General features: G+C 39.2%; 1 protein-coding gene across 4 annotated transcripts in view; it reads right to left on the bottom strand.

Moving 5' to 3' along the window:
* FAM69A (family with sequence similarity 69 member A) overlaps window positions 1–19,449 on the bottom strand; it is a 132,259-nt gene that overhangs the window by 67,308 nt on the left and 45,502 nt on the right. The gene's annotated exons all lie outside the window — the stretch shown is intronic.

Raw genomic sequence — 19,449 nt, forward strand, 5'->3', positions numbered from 1 at the left:
TACCGAGGTGTGTGACCACTCTGGGCAGCCAAGGCATTGTTTTCTGGGATGCAGAGTGCTGCTTCAACTTAGGCACTGGGGAGGCCTGCGCAGCCTAAGTACTGTTTTCCCAAGAGACAGGTTACTACTTCAGCTCTGGCCCAAAGGGCAGGGTAAGGGGTAGATGGAGTAGCTCCACCTCCACTTGTCCCCACGGAAGAGTGTAAACGCTACTTACAGCTTGGCTTGGGGATGTGTGGCCACTGGGTTGGGGTAGTTCAGTAGTGGCTTAGCCTCAGGGATGAAGGGGAGCTGTGGCTACTCATCCATGGAGGAAGACACACTCCAGACACAGTACCGGTTCCAAGATGGCATAGTGCAGTAGCCAGGAGGCCCACAAGGAGTGGAGCACAGTGTCTACTTCTTCGTCCTTGGGGAGACCATAGCTATGTGGACTCTAGGTGGCTCCCTCAGCTGGCCTTAGTGTCTGTGAAAACTGCCCGGGACCCTAGTGGTGAGGTCTATAGTTGGCCAAGGTGTTGACAGGGGTTGCTAAGAGCCTCTTGCTTACCTCCTCACTGTAGGGAGAAACTTCCCCTGGTTTCCAGCTGATCCTGAGTGGAGAATGGGGTGGTGGAGGCCAGTGTTTCCTTCCGTTCTCTATGTGGGCCTACCAAGTTCCTGTGCTCACCTGTTTCTTTGATTTCTCCAACGTACTCCAGTACTCTCATTCAGTTATTTTCATTAAAATGGGTTTAGCCATTGTTTGGGTTCTTTGTGAGGATGATGAGCACGAGGGGGCTTCTAGTCAGCCATCTTGCTGATGTCACTTGGAGTGTGCCTGAGTTTTTGATTATTTCCTCAAGAGAGATATTCAGTAAGTAAAATTCTTAGGTCAAGGGGTATGCATTGCAGTTTTTAAAATTTCTGAAACATGTTATACTGCTTTCTTTTTATTTCTTTATTTTTTGAGAAAGGATCCCACTCTGCTGCCTAGGCTGGAATGCAGTGGCTCACTATAGCCTTGACCTCCCAGGACCTCAGGTGATCCTCCCACCTCAGCCTCACAAGTAGCTGGGACTACAGGCGCACACTACCACTCCAGGCTAATTTTTGTTATTTTTTGTAGAAACAGGGTTTTTGCCACGTTGACCAGACTGGTCTTGAACTCCTGGGCTCAAGAAATCCTCCCACCTTGGCCTCTCAAAGTGCTGAGATTACAGGGGTGAACCACTGTACCCAGCTTAATGTTACACTGCTTTCTAAAATGCTTGTAACAATTAACATTTATTGCATTTTACCTTCTCCAGGATCCAATTCTATAGGCAATTACAGTTTTAGTTTCATTTCTTTGACAGTGGCCTTGACATTTTAAAAAATATGCTCTCTTAATGTTAAGTACTAACTCTGGTCAAAGTCCAGTTATACTTAGACCTGTGGGGCACTGATAAGAGCTATGAATGACCAACTCAGAACTTCTAAAATGCAGAATTTCAGGGATTTATCTAGGAAATGTACATCAAAGTGATTACAGGAGGCAGGAAAGCTAGTCAAATTCTAAAGGACCCTCAACATAGGGATGACCTAGGTCAAATTCAGGTATTGTAAGAGCTACCAAGTTTGAATTCTTTGGGTTTGACCTAAAATAATTAAAACAGTGAAATCTGAGATAAACTGTCAGGTTATGTGGGCCCAAGTAATGAGAAATATGGCCTTAAACTACCCATCTAAGTGTCTCAGAGAACAGAGAAAGGTTGTTACTGTAGCATTCCTTCTTAGAATGAACATCACCAACACCTATTTAACTATTCTCTTTTCAGTTTGATAGTAAAACGTTGACAGCTGCAGCAGTTTTTAGATGAGCCTAAAAATCTCTTTGGAATGGTAAAATTCTATTTTGCAAAACATGTAAACCAGATGGCCATTTCTAATTTTGGAATTTCTCAGACAGGTGTTAATCCAAAATTGTCTTCCCATTTCTCCCTTAAATTCCCAAGAAGGCTAAAACCAAAACAAAACTTACAGAAAATGTTTCAGAGACAAATGACAGATCTTTTGATCAAAGTAATTTTTACTTAGAAGGAAACAGCTGACTTACAAAGATATTGCACTGAGGCTATTTCTAAATAAAAGTGTTTTTGCTATGGCATTGCAGGGAATTGAGGCACCTTCCATACTGGTGGTTATTTACAGCAACACAAGTACTTAGAAAAATAATAGGCTTCACCTTGCCATATGGGAAAATGCTGAAAAATAATTACCCAAAGATCCTCATGAAAATATACTGATAGAATTATCTATGGTGTTTAGGGTAATGGGTATCTTGTAAATTATGTTTTAAGTGAATGTTGCTATAAATTTCTTAAATATGCAGCATATACCTATAAGCAAAAGATGGCACTGGAATTTTTCTTAATTTTTATTTTTTATGGGTACATTATAGGTATATATATTTATGAGGTACATGAGATATTTTGTACAGGCTTGCAATGCATAATAATCAACTCAGGGTAAATGGGGTATCCATCACCTCAAGCATTTATTTTTTCTTTATGTTATGCACATTCCAATTATACCCTTTTATTTTTTTAAAATGTACAATAAATTACTGTTGACTGTAATTACTCTGTTGTGCTAACAAATACTAGATCTTATCCAGTCTAACTATATTTTCATACCCATTAACTATCTCCACTTCCCGTCCACACCACTACCTTTCCCAGTCTCTAATAGTCATATTTTACTCTTTATAAGTTCAATTGTTTTAATTTTTAGCTCCCACAAATAAATGAGAACATGTGAAGTTTGTCTTTCTATGCCTGGTTTATTTCACTTAACATAATGACCTCCAGTTCCATCCATGTTGTTGTAAATAACAGGATCTCATTTTTTCTCCCCTATGGCTGAACAGTACTCCATTGTGTATATGTACCACATTTTCTTTATCTGTTCATCTGCTGATGGACACTTAGGTTGCTTCCAAATCTTAGCTATTGTGAATAGTGCTACAATCTAATGGGAATGCAGAAACCTATTTTATATACTTAATTCCTTTCTTTTGGGTATACACCTAGCAGTGGGATTGCTGGGTCATACAGTAGATCTATTTTTAGTTTTCTGAGGAACAACCATGCCATTCTCTATAGTGGCTGTACTAATTTACATTCCCACAAAAAACGTACAAGGGTTCCTTTTTATCTACATCCTTGCCAGCATTCGTTATTGCTTGTCTTTTGGATAGAAGCCATTTTAACTAGAGTGGGATACATTTCTCTGATGATCAGTAATGTTAAATACCTTTTCATATATCTGATTGCCATTTGTATGTTTTCTTCTGAGAAACATTATTCAGATCTTTTGCGCATTTTAAAATCAGATTATTAGATTTTTTTCCTATTAAGTTCCTTATATATTCTAGTTATTAATCCCTTTGTCAGATGGGTAGTTTGCAAATACTTTCTCCCATTCTGTGGGCTGTCTGTTCATTTGGTTGATTGTTTCCACTGGTGTACAGAAGCTTTTTAACTTGACGTGATCCCATTTGTCCATTTTCACTTTGGTTGCCTGTACTTGAGGGTATTAATCAATAAATATTTGCCCAGACCAATTTCCTGGAGAATTTTCCCAGTGTTTTCTGGTAGTATTTTCATAATTTCAGGTATTAGATTTAAGTATTTAATCCATTTTCATTTGATTTTTCTTTTTGGTGAGAGACAGGGGTCTAGTTTAATTCTTCTGCATATGGATATCCAGTTTTCTCAGGACCGTTTATTGAAGAGACTGTCCTTTCCCCAACGTATATTCTTGGCACCTTTGTCAAAAACGAGTTCATGGTAGATGTATATATTTATTTCTGGGTTCTCCATTCTGTTCCCTTGGTCTATGTGCTTGTTTTTATGTCAGTGCCATGCTGTTTTGGTTATAATAGCTCTGTAGTATAATTCTAAGTCAAGTAATGTGATTCCTTTAGTTTTGTTCTTTTTGCTCAGGATGACTTTGGCTATTCTGGGTCTTCTGTGGTTCCACATAAATTTTAGGATTTTTTTTTCTATTTCTGTGAAGGATTTAAAAAATTATACCAAAGAACAAGCTAGCTTGATACTGTTTTAAATGTAAGTTTCTCTTCTTCCACCCACTATTTCCTAACATTGCTAGCCATTAATATATGGATAATGTGGCCATATCTGCAAAGAAATATTAAATCAGAGACTAAGTCTTAGACAGATGAATGTTAGCTAGCATAGAAGCACAGGTTGTTAAGGGCTAGAAGAGGCCTTGAAGATAACATAGTTAGAATAACTTTATAAATGAGGCCCTAAAATGGTTTGGAATTTGTCAACTATTACCCAACTAGTAAGTTACATGACCTTGAGCAAGTTACTAAACTTCTTTGAGTTTTAGTGTCTTCATCAATAAAATGCAGATATAAAATTTAAATAAAATCATGGACAAAATATATATTTTAAAATTCCTATTTATATAAGTATGATAATGTATATAATATGAATACAATGATACCTACATGGGGGATGTATACTCAAAAAATTTCCCAGTAGAGATGCACAACCAAAAAAGCATGCAGATAAGTGAAAAAAAAGGCACAGTATGCGGGACCTGGTAGTGTTTGTTTCTCCCAGGTAAGTGTAATATCTAGCACTCTTGCTCTTTTCACGATGCCATGGAATTCCATAGAGAATCTATGGACCTAAAACTAGCCTACCTGTAAATGAAAGGGCTGAGCTACCTGTATGAGAGCCTAAATTACCTCTTATCCTTAAAGACAGTGCCTCTGAATTAGAACTGAATCCATTGTGGACCATTATAAACAAGCTCACATTTCACTGCCTCTACTGTATCTATCCTATAAACAAACAAACGAAGTCAGTGTCTGGGTTCAGTAGTGTCTGGGTTCAGTTAGGTTCTTTAAATGTTTAATATTCAAATGAATGACAAAATAATTTAAAATTTCTAATCAATATTTTTAATTGCTAGGAGTTTTTTTTTTTTTTTGAGGCGGAGTCTCGCTCTGTCGCCCAGGCTGGAGTGCAGTGGCGGGATCTCGGCTCACTGCAAGCTCCGCCTCCCGGGTTCCCGCCATTCTCCTGCCTCAGCCTCCCGAGTAGCTGGGACTACAGGCGCCGCCACCACGCCCGGCTAGTTTTTTGTATTTTTAGTAGAGACGGGGTTTCACTGTGTTAGCCAGGATGGTCTTGATCTCCTGACCTCGTGATCCGCCCGTCTCGGCCTCCCAAAGTGCTGGGATTACAGGCTTGAGCCACCGCGCCCGGCCATTGCTAGGAGTCTTAAGGTATGACTTAAACAAGTCAATTGGGGAAATAATATAATAAGGAGATGGGAAGATGTTGCCATAGCACAGTCCATAATGCTAAGGAAAAATTTTAAAGTTGAACAAAACAGGGCAACTCAAGTTAATCATCACATGCCACAGGTCCTATATTTTAGAGCAGCTCCACTTGAATACTACCAACAAATTATTTTTAAGGTTTAGAGCATCTTTTTGTGTTTTATTCTGCAGTATTGTTTTAAAAATACATTAAAACATTTAAAGATTGAATCAGATCAGTGGTAGATTTGGAGAGTGACTGACTGGGAAGGGTCACAAGGGAAATTTCTAGGAAGATGGAAATGGCCTGTGTCTTAATTTTTTTTTAATTAAAAAAATTTTTTTAGAGGCAAGGTCTTGCTCTGTGGCCCAGGCTGGAGTACAGTGGCACAATCATAACTTATTGCAACCTTGAACTCCTAGATTCAAGGGATCCCCTCCCTTCATCCTCCTGAGTAGCTAAGACTACAGGTGTACCCCGCCACGCCTGGCTTACTTTTTATTTTTTGTAGAGATAGGGTCTTGCTATGCTGCCCAGGCTTATCTTGAACTCCCCTGGGCTCAAGTGATCCTCCTGCCTCAGTCTCTCAAAGTGCTGGGATTACAGGCATGTGCCACTATGTGCAGCCTGTTCTGTATCTTAATAGGGATGAGGCCTACACTAATAAATGCATTTGTTAGAGCTGAACAAACTGTACAACTTAAAATCTCAGCATTTCACTATATGTAAATCAGACCTCGATAAGAAAATTAAAAAAAATATATATATTTTTTGAGACAGGGTCTCGCTCTAGCACCCAGGCTAAAGTTCAGTGGCATGATCCCAGTTCACTGCAACCTCTGCCTCCCAGGTTCAAATGATCCTCCTGCCTCAGTGGGTGATAGTGAGGAAGAAATCAAGTAGGACCCCCAAGTTTCTGGCTTGAGTAGATGGATTCTAGTGCCATTTTCAAAAACACCGAAGGACAAAAACATAGGGGTAAGGATGAGTTCAGTTTTGAACATGTTGAGAGTAAAGTGTCTATGAGTCATGCAAGTGATATTTAGCAGGCAGCTGTATGTACAGGTCTATGGCAGGAAAAACAGAGGTTAGAAATGGAGGTAGAGGTGTGGGACTCACAGGGAAAGTAATAAGCCATGGGAGTAGCCGTCATCACCTGAGCAAAAAAATTAGAGTGAGAAAAGGTTTAGGACTGACTCCTGAGAAACTTCACTATTTAATGGTTGGGTTAAAAAAAAGACAAGCTGATAAAAGAGAGCATGGAAGATCAGATAGGGTAGAAGAAAACGAGAATGTTGTAACACAGAAATCATAGAAAGGATTTTGAGAAGTGAGTGGTCAACGGTGTCAAAGGCTGGAGACTGGAAAGTATCCATTGGATTCAATGACATGGAAGTCACTGTTGACCTTGATAAGAGCAATTTCATGGTAGAGAAGCCAGACTGGAGTAGATTAAAGTGTATGAGGTGTGATATTAAAGACAACCAGGTAGATATCCCTTAAGAGAAGTTCGACTATGAAGGGGAGGACAGACATAGAGCATTAGGAGGCTTGAGGCAGAGGTTTTTTAAAGCCAAGAGAAACTAGCACATATTTAAATGTTGACAGAAAAGTGAGATGTTGACAGCTAAATAGCACAAAGGTTCCTGAGAGGTTGGAAGGGAGGGATCCAAAGAGGGGACAAAGGGGGTGGACTTGGATTCAAGGAGAGACACCAGCTCCGCTGTCCCTAGAGCAGAAGGAAGGGTGTAGGATAGATGCACAGCTGAGGGTGGGGAGGTGGGACAGCTTCTACCAGATGATTTCTGTTTTCTCTGTCTTTCAGAATTAAGAGAGATAAACTTAAAGCAGAAAAATTACTGCAACCTAGATTGATTTTTCCATCTATTAATAATTCTAAATTACAAAACATTTCCAAATTCAGGAAAAAATATCCATATAGAAAATTAGGAAAGTAATATAAAACCTACCACTAAATGTAAACAGATGTCAACAGTTTACTATATTAAAACTCTTTTCTAAGAAGAAATAAAACGTTATGACTAGACCTAAACCCTCTCTCCATAAATTCCCCATCTTTCCCTTCATCTGCAGAGGAAAATATCTGAAATTCAGTGTGTCTCATTCTTATATATATTTTTGTCTCTTTACTACACAAAATACCAACTTATATAAAACACAAAATGCTATGTGCTTTGTGCTATGAGGCACAAAGAGAAAATAAAAGCTGCACATCAAAATGAGGTGCCCAAAAAATACACACAATAAAAGCCAAATGGGTCAGGGCGGTTCTCCAATGCCTCACCATTCCTGAGTCATATCTGGGGTCAAGAGCAGGGATGATTTGCAGAGGCTTCTTTGGAGAGATGTACTTGTTCTCCTGTGATCACTCTGGAAAGGAAGGAGTTGGGAAATCCTTCCTAGCCTCAAGCCCAGAGAGAGTGGCTTTCACAGGACAACTCACCAATTCAATGTGTATATCCAGGATTTTGGGAAACAGTAGGACTGGACTCTGACATAAGCCCAAGAGAAGATGTTCTGATTATTGGCCCCAGGTGTAGAGCAGAGAGGGTCACTCAGATTTCAACAAACTGCAACCTAGGCATCCCAAAAGGTAGAATAGAATTTCTCTATATCTGCTTTTCAATAACAGCAATCATTTTAAGTGACTTGACTACCAGGGTGTAGGGGGGGATAAAAGGACTGGCCAAGTGCTTTAGTTGGAACCTCATTTACAAAACATAAAGAATTAAATGAATAGATTATTTTCAGAGCTTATAAAGTGCTTTGGCATTCTTCACGCTAGTATCCTTCCTTTGGCACGGTCTGTGTAACTAAAGCATGAGTCTTTGCCTTCTTTGTACCAAATAAATCACGAGTGGTCAGGCAGCTAAGAGACGGGAAGGGCTCCTTCAATGTAAGAACCTAGCGCAAGCTCTTTTTGTTCAAAGTTCTTGTTGATTCCGAGCAAGTAAAACCTTCAGTTTGGTCAAACATTCTTTCTTCAACACGTGGGTGTTTGGAAAATTTTATCAGTACTTTGCTATTAAAATTCTCACCTAACTACAAATCCTCTATGCCACAGAGAAATTTAAAGGGCTCTTATTTACTCACCATAACAAGTATGATTTATTGTTCATAATTGTTCATCTCTTGAGCCAGAATTCAATGGACTGATCTCTTGAATCACAGTCAGTTGATAAAATTCTTTAATTGTAGGTTGCCAGAATCCACCCCTAGACCTACTGAATCAGAATCTGTAGGGAGTAAGCCTGAGAAATGCATCTTACAAGCTCTTCAGGTTATTCAGATTAAATTTACGGGGAAAGTGGTATAAACAAAAGCTAAATAGAAACCTCTCAGAAATACCTGCCTAGTTTACTAAAATGAGATTGTAGCAAACACCTACCAACAACAGTGCCAGGACTAGAGTGCATCATTCAAAGATCCCTTCCATTTCAAGATTTCATTCATTTATAAATATTTAATAATTATTAATAAAATGAATATGCTATAGTTCTTAAAAATTTGAACCGTAATTTAAAATTGCATTTTTTCACTTTGAGATAATGGTGCAATGATACGCACCTGTAAGAAAGAATACAGATATCCCTTTGCCCAGTTTCCCCAATGGTAACATTTTGCAAAATTATAATATCACAACTATGATGTTGACATTGATACAATCCACTGATTTCATTCAGATTTCCTGTTTTACTTGTACTCTTGTCAGAGGGGTGTAGGGGATGTATTTAGCTTTATACAATTTTATCATGTGTGGGTCTGTGTCTCCACTATTACAGTCAAGCACACAACCACTCCATCACCACTAGGATCCCTCATGTTGCCTTTCTATAGCCACATCCACCTCTATTACCTCCCCCATTCCCTGGCAACCATTAATCAGTTCTCCATCTCTATGATTTCAAGAATGTTAAATAAATGGATTCATACAATATGTAAACTTTTGAGACTGGCTTTTGTCAGTAAGCATAATTCCCTGTCACTCAGGTTGTTGTATGCTATGGTCTGAGTGTCTGTGTCCCGCTCAAAATAAATGTTAAAACCTAATGTCCATTGTAATTGTATGAGGAAGTGAGTTTTGGGGAGGTGACTAAAACATGGGGGCAGAGCCCTCACTAATTGGATTAATGCTCTTATAACAGAGGCCCCAGAAAGCTGTCTTGTTCCTTCCACCCTGTGGGAACACACCTAGAAGGTACCATTTTATGAGCCAGGAAATGGGTTCTCACCAGACATTGAATCTGTAGGTACCTTGTTCTGGAACTTCCCAGCCTCTAAAACTTTGAGAAATAAATTTATGTTGTTTATATGAGCAGCCCAATTTATGGTACTTTGTTACAGCCGCTTGAAGAGACTAAGACATTACACGCAACAACAGTTCCTTGCATGGTATTGTTAATAGTATTCCATATTATACATGTACCATAGTTTGTTTAACCTACTGAAGAACATTTGAACTGATTCCACTTTTGGGGTATTACAAATTGAGCTGCTATGAATATTCATACAAAGGTTTTTGTGTTAAATTTTCATTTCTCTGGAATAAATGCCCAGGAGTGTAATTGCTGGGTCATCATATGAAAGTTACATGTTTAGGCCAGGCACAGTGGCTCATGCCCGTAATCCCAGCACTTTGGGAGGCCTAGGCAGGTGGATCACTTGAGGTCAGGAGTTCGAGACCAGCCTGGCCAACATGGCGAAACCTTATCTCTACTAAAAATACAAAAAAATTAGCTGGGTGTCGTGCCAGGTGCCCGTAATCCCAGCTACTTGGGAGGCTAGGCACAAGAATCACTTGAACCCAGGAAGCAGAGGTGCAGTGAGCTGAGATTGCACCACTGCACTCCAGCCTAGGTGACAGAGCAGGACTCTGCCTCAAAAAAAAAAAAAAAAAAGAAAAAAGGTATGCTTAGTTTTTAAAGAAACTGCCAAACTATTTTGCAGAGCAGTTATACCATTTTATACTCTCAACAGCAATGTATGAGTGATCCAGTTTCTCCACATCCTTACCAATATTTGTTGTCATTGGTTTCAATTTGTTTTAATCACAACACTACACATTTTAAAAATAAGGAATGAAATGTATCAATATACAGATACTTATTAGGAAGAGCACTGGACTTAGGATGAGAATGTTCAAGTTGCTGCCCCACGCCCAGCACTGACTAACACAGACTAACTTAACACTAACGTTGTGATAGGTTCATGGGCGTTAGCTTTTTATATGATTCATAACTTACAAATATTATATTCATAACTTACAAATATGTATAATATATATGCCAAACATTAATGTAATTTTAAAAGAAGATCTCTCATTATAGGTCCAAACAATTCCCTTAGAACTAAAGGGGAAAATGCAGAGAACTAAAATGTTATATGAAAACATAGATGTAATTTTTAAAATACTATAGAATGTTAGATACCTATAAAAAACATATTAGATCACTTTCAAGCCCCACATACCCTCTTATTCAAGGCTTGATGAGTCCAAAGATCTAGAGCTTAGAGTCCAACATCCTCACTCAAATTTTCTCCAAAACCCAAGTGGTTATAAAAAATTAAAAGTCAGAGGCCAGATTTAATCATCTAAAATATGCACTTTTTTCCCCTGATGTAGCTATACCTAATACATTACACTACCAGCCACAACATCATGTATCTATATATATAAGAAGCCATAGAGGCCAGGCACAGTGGCTCACGCCTACAATCCTAGCACTTTGGGAGGGTGAGGAAGGAGAATCACTCGAGTCCAGGAGTTTCAGACCAGCCTGTGCAACACAGCAAGACCCTGTCTCTATGAAATTAAAAAAAAAATTAACTAGGCATGGTGGCATGCACCTGTATACCCAGCTACTCAGGAAGCTGAGGCAGGAGAACTGCTTGAACCCAGGAGGTCGGGGCTGCAGTGAGCAGCCTGAGTGACACAGTAAGACCAAGAAAAAGAAAAAAAAAAAAGATGACAAAGTTAATCAGGCCAATATTTACAGCTATCTTATTCATGCCAAAACATGTTAGCTTCCTTTTTTAAAATCAAGTCACCGAGATGAGATGTTAGCTTTCTAATTGCAGGATAAAATTCAATATTAAATGACTACAATACTGCAGTTTACACAATTTATTCCCAAGCTACTGATTGCTTCAACCTCAGGTCAGTAACCTAAGTTGACAGTAGCCCTGTATGTTTGCTCTAGTGCTTTACAAATTATCATTCTTTTATGCCATGATGTGAAAAAAAAAAAAAAAAAAAAGGGAAAATACTGGTCTATTTATTTGTCTCCCTAGTTGGAGAACATTTCTGCTTCGAGAATACTACAAGATGGATTCTCAGCCAATAAATAAAAGATGGCAAAAATATTCAATTTATCTTCCCTATTATTGGCCCCTTTTGTATTAATTAGGGTGAAAATAGAGTTATTTGCATGCTCCATGACACATTCTGGAAGCGAATTAAATAATCTCTAAAGTTCCTTCTTGCTCCATGAGCTGTACCTGAATTATTTTATTGAACTGACACACAGGGGGCAGCAGTAAGTAATATACCGTATACAATATGTTATGTGCCTGGGGGCCTTAGCCACTTCTCTGCCTCATAGCTCTCCCTCTAGCAAAGCTTTTTATTTTTGCCCTCTATGCCTGTCTTCTCTGATCTGTATCTTTCTTTCTCCTCCTGCCAGACCTTTCTTTCCATTTTGTCACACTTAGAAAATCAAGAACAGATCAATATTACCATTCTGGAAAAAGGTAAGCTAATCAGCAAGAAGTCCTTAAACCCAATGTATACACAAATGCGATGTTTTGCCATACACACTCTGAGGCATTCATTCAATCAAAGCACACAATATTTTGAAATAAAAGAAAATCAGTGAAATGATTATTAGAATATGCAGAGAATATAATATACATAGACACTCCATCACCGCAATTTCTTTTTCTCAGTTGTCTCTCTGACATCCAATTTGGGCAAGGAAAGGATCTAAAGGTATAGAAAAAGGAGCAAAAGGCAATGGAGAAGAGAAACAGGTACCTAAACAGTGCCTGACACATACTAAATTCAGTAAATATCTGTCAGATGAATTGGATTAATGAGCATGAAAGGAAAGAAAACATTTTAAAAATGTAACAATGGGGGAAAAAACCCACAGTGTAACACAATGGCTTATTCTAGGTCGTCTTTATATTATCAACATTTTAATTATTAATCACATGTGACATTCTTTTATATGAACTTCCCCTTAAAGCAGAAATAGGAAGACATCAGGGAGGCAGCAAGGGAGTAAGGAAGAAGAAATACAGAAAAGGAGGTGAGGACAGGGAAAAGAGATCACACATAAGAAGTAGGCACTGGCCAGGCACGGTGGCTCACGCCTGTAATCCCAGCACTTTGGGAGGCCGAGGTGGGTGATCGCTTGAGGTCAAGAGTTCAAGACCAGCCTGGCCAACATGGTGAAACTCTGTCTTTACTAAAAATACGAAAATTAGCCAGGCATGGTGGCGGGCACCGGTAGTCCCAGCTACTTGGGAGACTGAGGCAGGAGAATTGCTTGAACCCAGGAGGCGGAGGTTGCAGTGAGCCAAGATTGTGCCACTGTACTCCAGCCTGGGCGACAGAGTGAGAGTCTGTCTCAAAAAAAAAAAAAAAAAAAAAAAGGAAGTAGGCATCTAGGGCTGGGCGCGGTGGCTCACGCCTGTAATCCCAGGACTTTCGGAGGCTGAGGTGGGTGGATTGCTTGAGGCCAGGAGTTTGAGACCAACCTGGCCAACCTGGTGAAACCCCATCTCTACTAAAAATACAAAAAAATTAGCCAGGAGTGGTGGTGCACACCTATAATCCCAGCTACTCGGGAAGCTGAGGGGCCAGAGTCTCTTGAGCCTGGGAGGTGGAGGTTGCAGTAAGCCGAGATGGCACCACTGCACTTCAGCCTGGGTGACAGAGCACGACTGTCTCAAAAAAAAAAAAAAAGGACACACACGCACACCCTCCTGTACTTCTAACCTCAGTGATCTTGGTGCTTAAGGTCCAGGTCTCCACTTTCCTTCTTTATCTTCCCTTGCTCTGATAGCCTGCAGCTATAACACAGCAACATCTGTAGATCTCTTTCCACTACCGCACAATTCAGGACTCAGGAGGACAAAACAGCATGCCCTAAATATATGAGTCCGTGTATTTAATATTTACAGACTTCAGATCCATGAGCAAGTAGTTTACTTGAAGAAAACGGAAGAAATTTATACACACACATTTATAATCTCTCTCTATAAAATATAATATATACCATTACCAATTAATGAGAATAACAAAAGCAAGATGCAGTGTAGTAAAGGAAATAATACAGGAACTTCATTTTACATATAGTTAATGTATCTGAAGGTAATTATCAGCTTTCCCTAATAATAGTGAGGACAATATCAGTAAGAATAGTTAGCATCTATTCTTGGGTTTCCTATTTAACAAGCAGTGTGTTAAGAACTGGAAGGGGATGTCAAAAGATCATCTGGGAACTCTCCTTCATTGCTAGTTGGGATGTAAAATGGTGCGGCTACCTTGGAAAACAGTTTGACAGTTCCACAAAAAGGCTTACAACATGACCCAGCAATTTCATTCTTAGGTATATATTCAAAAGAACTAAAAATATATGTCTACACAAAAATCTGTACACAAATACTCATAGCAGCATTACTCATAATAGTCCAAAAATGGAAACAATCCAAATGTCTATCAACTGATGAGTAGATAAACAAAATGAGGTATATCACACAATAGAATATTATTTAACTATAAAAGGAAACGAAGTATTGATACATGCTACAACATGGATGAACCTTGAAAACATTCTGCTAAGTAAAAGAAGAAAAGTACAAAAGTCCACATATTGTATGATTCCATTTACATGACATGTCTAGAATAGGCAAATCCATAGAGATAGAAAGTAGATTACTGGTTGTCAGAGGCTGGGGGAGGGAGCAATGGGGTGTGATGGCTAATGGGTATTTTAATAATAACGTTCTAAAATTAGAGCGTGGCAATGGTTGTAGAACTGTGAATCTATTAATAATTACTGAATTGTGTGCTTTAAAAGGATTTTATAGCACACAATGAATTTTATTTCAATAAAGCTGTTATAAAAATGGTCAGATTTGATCCATCTTTTTTTTTTTTTTTTGAGACGGAGTTTCACTGTTGTCACCCAGGCTGGAGTGCAATGGCGCAATCTAGGCTCGCTGCAACTTCCACCTCCCAGGTTCAGGTGATTTCCTGTCTCAGCCTTCCAAGTAGCTGGGATTACATGCGCCCACCACAACGCCCAGCTAATTTTCATATGTTTAGTAGAGACAGGGTTTCACCAAACAGTTGGTCTCGAACTCCTGACCTCAGGTGATCTGCCCACCTCGGCCTCCCAAAGTGCTGGGATTACAGGCATGAGTCACTGCGTTCGGCCAATCCATCTTTTGTAATATAAATAAATAAATCAATACCGCTTTCTAATTTTTCTTAAGAATCTCTGAAAATGGAGTCTACAATCTCCCCCAGGAGGCCATTCCAGTATCATTACCCTGATAATGTTCATTTTTATAAGTTTCTAAGAAAGCAGAAGTTTCCTTATTTCCCACAATGTAATTATTTCAGTCCATGAGAGAAAGAAGAAAGGGGCTCAGATTCCAGAGTCTTTCCTTCTTTTTGCTGCAAAACTCTCAGAATAACAATAATTTAAATTAACTGACAATCTGAAACTCAAATTTTTCCTATATACTGAAAAATCATTCAATAAAATTTCAAAACTTGCCCATAATTCCAATACGCTAGAACAGCTGTTTTCATTATCCACTTTCCTTTCTAGTTGTCCACATGCAATTCATTTTATACACAGCTATAATCAGTGTATATATAATTGTGTATTCTTTTCTCTTCGTACTGTAAACATTCAATGTTGTTAACATAGTTTTTATAATAGTCATTTTCAGTGTTGCAATAATATTCTATCTAGTTGATGTATCATTATTTACCTAACTCTTCCCCCTATGTTGACTTTAAAGTTTTCTTTCCCCAACTTTTCTGCATCTAGACAAGGCTACATATAGATTTTTTAGATTTTCATTCCTTTGAATTATTTCATTAAGTTGTTTCTCAAAAGTAGAGTTCTCAGGTCATACAGTATCAACATTTTTATGGCTTTTGCTTTCCAAATTATTATGAGTTTTTCAACACTATTTTGCACTACGTTGGTAGTGGGGTGTGTGCATCTATGTACACATATAGAGAGATAGGTTCATTTAATAGACCTGAAATGGTAGAAAAGGCTCTATTCCTGATTTCATTTTTCAAAATTGAACCATCTTTACTTTTCAGTTACAAAAACAGCAAATGCTCATTGTCAAACTTAAACAATTTATAAATTATATAAATACAAAGTGAAAGGTTCCCCCATTCTTCTTTTGGAGGATTAAAACACACCTCCTCCTAAGTTTGAGTTTATATAAGTGTAAAATGTATTTACTGATCAAAGGTTCTAGGAAGGTATGCATAGAAACCCCCATGGCCTGCCGAAAGTCCACGCTAGCTCAATGGAAGAAGAATACCCAACCAGAGAGTTGTGGGAATGGGAGGAACTAGTGGGGCAAGGAGAAGGTTTGGGTTCCTATATTCCATAAGGAAAAGGGCAGAGGCTGTGGTGAATTTTTGATAATAAAGAGATGAAAGGAGGGCCTAAGATAGTCCCTGTGTAGTATGGACTGACAGTAGTTTGGCAGAAACCCAGAGACCCATTTTATATAAACAATAAACAATGTCTAGGGTAATCTGAATATCTAAAGATACAAATAAAAATAGTGGAAAATAACTGTTAACTAAAGACGTAACACATAGGCTCCCGTCCTTAGTAGAGAATAAGAAAATAAATGTATTTATGATAAAGAAAAATAAATTTGTTTTTTGTTTTATATTATAAGGCTTAAAGATGATTACTTGTTGGTCTAGGTAAGGAGTCATGTCTTTTTTTTTCTGAGACAGAGTTCACTCTGTCACCCAGGCTGGAGTGAAATGGCTCGATCTCAGCTCACTGCAACCTCCACCTCCTGGGTTCAAGCGATTCTCCCACCTGAGCCTCTGGAGTAGCCGGGATTACAGGTACCCACCATCATGCCTGGCTAATTTTTATATTTCTGTAGAGATGGGGTTTCACCGTGTTGGCCAGGCTGATCTTGAACTCTTAGTCTCAGATGACCTGCCCGCCTTGGCCTCCCAAAATGCTGGAATTACCGGCATAAGCCACCGCGTCCGGTCAGGAGCCATTTCTTTATGGTAAACTACAGAACATCAAGAAGTTTCTAATTTATAAGTACATTCCTCAATTTTGCATTTTCCACGCTCAGCTAGCTCTTATGGAACTTGTTTTTCTTAAGCCCAAAATCAGGCTGTCTCTTTCTAATTACACACTCTCCTAATCATTCCTACAACTCCATCAAGATTGTGCTTATACCCCACCTTTACAATTTTGATTGGCACCAGTCTGTAGATTGCTTGCTAAGTGCTCTATCTAAACAAGGAGTCCCCAAACTTTTTGACACCAGGGACGGGTTCCATGGAAGACGGTTTTTCAACAGATGGGGTGGGGAGTGGCGGTGAGGTGGGGCGATGTTTCAGGATGAAATTGTTCCACCTCAGATCATCAGGCATTAGTTAGATTTTCATAAGGAGCAGGCAACCTAGATCCCTCGCATGCACAGTTCACAACAGGGTTCCAGCTCCGGTGAGAATCTAATGCCACCGCTGATGTGACAGGAGGCGGAGCTCAGGCAGTAATGCTGCCTGCCCACCACTCACCTCCTGCTGTGCAGCCTGGTTCCTAACAAGTCATGGGCTGGTACTGGTCTGCAGCCTGGGAGTTGGGAACTCCTGCTCTAAACTGTCTGTGTGGATATATTCTGTATCCTCAACAAGACTATAAACTCCAGGGAGCATCTTCTTTTTTATTCTCATCCACCTATACAATAAACACTAAAATATAGCTAGATGACCACAGAACTTTGTGTAAAGCAATATATGGCTTCATGTTTGGATTATAAATATCATCAGCTATATTAGAGACCTTACCATTCTCTTAACTAAAAAGTCACCTAAACATAAAAGATTTTGGCACTTAAAAATATTGCCTATTATCCTAGCTTCATCTCTCACCACCGCTTGCATCATCATTCTACTGAACTTAATGTTGCAACAATACCAAAGTACTTATTGTTTCTGGAAGACATGGTACTTTCACTTCTCTAGGCCTTTGCATATTCTCTTTCTTCTTTCGGAGTACCTTTCACTGACCTGAGCATGGAGAGTGTCTTTTCACCCTTGATAACTCACTCAGAAGTCACCTCCTCCAGGATACTCCGTATCACCCTAATAATTCTATCATGCTTTCTTCCGTGCTATCTCTATATCTGGAACACACTTTGATTGTTACTCTGAGTATACTATGCTATAATTAACCTCCTTACGTTTATTTACTCCATTAGATGCAAATCCAGGCTCAGTAAAAATTTATCCAGACAAGGATGAATGAGAAGGAAGAACAAAGAAATGGAGGAAGGGAGACCCAGGGAAGTTTCTTCTGGGCAGGAACCATGTCTTACTAATTTCCATATATCCAAGGGACAAGGCAGTACTTAGGATACATGGGTGCTCATCAAAATGTCTAATAAATTGATTTGACATCAATCTTAAAGGAAAAAGAACCAGATAATTCTTATCAAATGGAAAACTGCCATTAATCAACATGATGTAATATTTGAGCCAAATCTATCGTGTTGTACACAAGTACATCATAGGCTCAACTTCCGACTCTATAGAACCTACTAACTGACAAGAACTAAGCTAAACATTCAGAATTCAAAGATGCATGAGACATGACTCCTTCCTTCAATCAACTCATAGTTTAGATGGGGAATCAGGTAAGTAAAAAGATAATTACCATCTAATATGATAAAAACTATATCCAAGTGATATGATTTGTCTATATCATCACCCAAATCTCACCTTGAATTGTAATAATCCCCATGTGTTAAGGGCGGGGCCAGTGGAGATAAACGAATAATGGGGGCGGTTTCCCCCATACTGTTCTCATGGTAGTGAATAAGTCTCATGAGACCTGATGGTTTTATAAATGGGAGTTCCCCTGCCCAAGCTCTCCTTGCCTGCCACCATGTAAGACGTGACTTTGCTCCTCCTTTGCCTTCCACCATGATTGTGAGGCTTCTCCAACCACGTGGAACTGTGAGTCAATTAAATCTCTTTCCTTATAAATTACCCAGTATCAAGTATGTCTTTATTAGCAGCATGAGAAGGGACTAATATACCAGGACATATTCAGAGTAACCATGGTACAAAGAAGAGATATATATCTAGCTGGAGGTGATAGAGGCAGAGGGAATTCTGAAAGGACATCTTGGAGAAGATAGTTTCTTCACTCAACCTTAGAAGACTAACAGATGTTTTAATATGGTTGGTTAGTGAGTTAGTCCATGAAGCAGGGAACACTTGTTCTGTGGCTCCAGCATCCTCCTAGGAAAAAATTCATTCTAAAGGAAAGTGAATCCAAGCACATAAGCTACGGTAAAGAGAACGGGTTGGTATTGCAGAGGCAGGGCAATGCATCGCTTGAACTAGACCAGCTGAAGAACCAAACCAAAGAACTGAGTCTCAGAGAACATTGTGTATCAGAGCATGGGGGTGGCAGTAGATTTTGCATAGGAGCCAGAGTGTAAGAGGAAGGAAAGGGGTGTGGGGCATGGTATCTCAGAGAAAAACATTCATGGAATATAGCTGGGGGAAATGGCCACCCACAGAGTAGTCTAGAGAATTGTAGTCAAAGGCAAACTTGAGCTATCCCTGAAGACTCCCTGGACTAGTTGGGGAAGGGGTTGGAGGAAGCAGTTTCCACAGTTAGGAGGGTAATGCAGAGCCAAAGAAATGCTACTTGCTGCTGTTACTGACACTTCAGTATTTTTCTTTTAATACCAAGCTGCTTTATTCTAGGTTGCGTAAGAAAAGTATGAGACACGATTTCAGCCCTCAGACACTGTTGATTTCAGGAGTTTATAACTGTATTGA

The sequence above is a fragment of the Theropithecus gelada genome, chromosome 1 (assembly GCF_003255815.1).
Source record: "Theropithecus gelada isolate Dixy chromosome 1, Tgel_1.0, whole genome shotgun sequence".
Taxonomy (NCBI): Eukaryota; Metazoa; Chordata; class Mammalia; order Primates; family Cercopithecidae; genus Theropithecus; species Theropithecus gelada.